The sequence below is a fragment of the Myotis davidii genome, unplaced genomic scaffold (assembly GCF_000327345.1).
Source record: "Myotis davidii unplaced genomic scaffold, ASM32734v1 scaffold744, whole genome shotgun sequence".
NCBI lineage: Eukaryota > Metazoa > Chordata > Mammalia > Chiroptera > Vespertilionidae > Myotis > Myotis davidii.
In genome coordinates this window covers 136190-139271 of record NW_006294760.1, presented here as the reverse complement: position 1 = coordinate 139271, position 3082 = coordinate 136190, and positions in this window count along the sequence as shown.

Here is a 3082-nt window from a genome sequence, read left to right as displayed (position 1 = left end):
TACTTACCAGCCATGACAGTCTGTCTAAAATGCAAATCTGATCACGTCCTTGTCTTGCATGTAACCCTTCCTTCAGAGTCTCCCCACGGCTCATGAGTCCTTTTCTGTTATGGCGTTGGCTGGCCTGCCAGCTTGGTCAGTGTGGTGGATAACCACACGACCCCTCGAGCAGCCATCAAGCTCTGGCCATGATAGCCCTCTGTTCCTGCACAGTGGGCTGCACTGGCTCATCCCTCCGTGCCTTCACACATGGTCTCCCCTCTGCCTAGAATGTCCTCCCCCACTGCCTTTGCCAACCAATTTCTACTTGTCCTTCAAAAGTCATGTAAGATCTTTGGGGGACTCCACTGAATGGCTTCACCTAATCCTGGTGGCCCTTGATACAGGACTAACCTCAGATTGGCAGTCCCTCGACCCCCCAACCCTCTCCATACCTCTAATCAATCCTTGGGTAAAATTAGATGACTCAGAGAACAGAATTCTGAAAAGCAATTTCCAGTTGCTATCTACAGAGAGATTATAGGAGCAATTGTATCTAACAAACAAACAAAAAACATATCCCTAAAGAAAAGGGATAGATAAAAGAAAGAACTTTTGAAAATTAAAAATAACTGTACAAATATAAATATATACTCAGGAAAATGTCCAGAACATAAAGCAAATTCTGTTGAGAAATACAAGGAAATTTTTTAAAAGTAATCAAGACAAAAATTCCAACTTCCAAATAATCACAGATCTGAGAAAAATAGAATCACCAAAGAACTAGTAGAAAAAAAATTTCCAGAATGCAAGGAGATACCAGTTTTCAAATTGGAAGAGCCTACTAAGTGCCATCCAGGATACCAGACCTAGACATGTTGTGAAACTTCCACAAACCTAAGACAGACAGCTTCCAGAAATGCAATGCAGGTCTCGCATACATGTGGCTTTCCACAGTTAAACTTTATGCTTAGAAAACAAGTTCACCTTAGAAGTCTCAGCCGAACTATCAATCAAACGTGAGGGCAAAATACAGACCATTTCATACACACAAAGAATCAAAATAGGACTCCATATACCTTGCAAAGCAAATTGCTTAAGGATAAACTACAGCAAAACCAGAGAGAACCCATGCAAAGGGACAACAATATGGGATAGAAGAAAAAGTTGAACTACTCCCAGAAATCCAGTGGAAAAAGTACTTGGATGATGACTACTGTATATCAGACTCAAAAACAATAGATCAGAATTAAAATAAGAAATAAGTGGGCTCCACGAGATCTTCAAGGAGAATTATGATTCCAAGCAAGAGACAGAATGAACAAGAAGCTAGAAGATAGTACTGATGTGGTGATATGGGGATGAAGACATTTGCTTCTGCTCCCAACAAGAAAACTAAGGCAGTTGGTAACTGTAGGGGAAACCACAAAACCCCACAAAAACACAATGATCTAAATACCTAGCAAAGAAAAACGTGATGTGATTTTAAATAATTTATAGAGTGTGAGAAGTGGCTCCATTTGACCTTGTTCTTCAAATTGTGAAGCTGTTGTGACATTGGACCTGTAGGGAGAAAGTAGAATCCTCACCGAAAACATGGTTCCACAGCGGACGATGCTCCAGAGCCGGGGCCATAACACTGTAACCTACAGTCCAAGTTAGACTATGTTTGCAGAATAAAATTTCAGTGCCTCAGCCTTGGTGATATAAAAGTCAGCGGTCCAGTCTACATAGGTGGGAGCAGATGGAAAGGATCAAGGCATGTTTAGATAAGAAACGGAGGTTTAAGAGTATTTACAGGTACTGTGACAACTCTTTAGAGAATTAAAATAATAATGTAATAATAAAAAATTGTGAGGGGGGACTGAAAGAGGAGAGAAAGATGAGGTGTCACGTAAGTGAACTTAACTCTTATCTCTCAGAGCAGAAATGTGGAAATCTCTAAACTTGATAAATAGGAGAGTTGTAATACACAATATTCCACCAACCATCATTTTGCTTCTCTTTTTAGTGCCTATAAGGGATATGTGGAGACAAATTTAAACAATCCAGTTTACATTTTCTTTTAAGTTTAAGGAAGTGTGAACTTTTTTGGTTTATTATATTTTTTGTGGTGGGCAAAACGATTCAAAATTATTCCATTGGAGTGAGCTCAAAATTAAACATACTTAATGAATGCTCATTATAAAATGAGCCTTTCCCCCATAAAAGGACATTGAATATAAAGGCTGGACCATCCCATCTCCCCTGGCCCCCCTGCTCCCAGCACATAGATGCTCAGGACCACAGTGACCCACAGCTATCAAAGTCGGCGGTGCCACTAAAAAATAAATCGGGCCCCAGGTCACAGAGGGGAAAGAAGCCTGTCTCCTGGCTTAGCGGCTAACCATTTGGCAGCTGCCAAATCCCAATTTGGGTGGAATGTCCATATTTTTAAATGTAGACAAATTTTTTCAATCTTTGGTTTGGTTTGGTTTGGGTTGGTTAACCAAAGCAAATACAACTGTGCGCCAAAGTGGCCCAGGAGTGCCAGGGAGCAGGGTCTAAGCCAGACTCAAAGAGCCACTAAGTTGAGAATTCCAAAGCAGTCCCACTATGTCAAGGTTGCAGGTTTGATCCCCAGTCAGGCACATACAGAAGGCAACCAACGAATGCATAAATAAGTGGAACAACAAATATCTCTCTCTCTCCCTCTCTCTCTCTCTCTTTCTCTCTCTCTCTCTCTCCCTCCCTCCCTCCCTCCCTCCCTTCCTCCATCTCTCAAATCATGAAAAAAGCAATTTTTTGTAATATTTTGGATTTTTGTTGTTTTATTTTTTTATTGATTTCAGAGAGGGACAGGAAGAGAGAGATAGAGATCAATGATGAGAAAGAATCATTGATCAGCTGCCTCCTGCATGCCCCCTACTGGGGATCGAGCCCACAACCCGGCATATGCCCTTGACCGGGATCGAACCTGGGACCCTTCACCTTCAGTCCACAGTCCAACACTCTATCCACTGAGCAAAACCAGTTAGAGCTATCACTGCCATTTTTAATGTATATGATAAACCAAGATATAGAATGTCAAATGTGTATTGACTGAAGACAATGTGTAGTCATA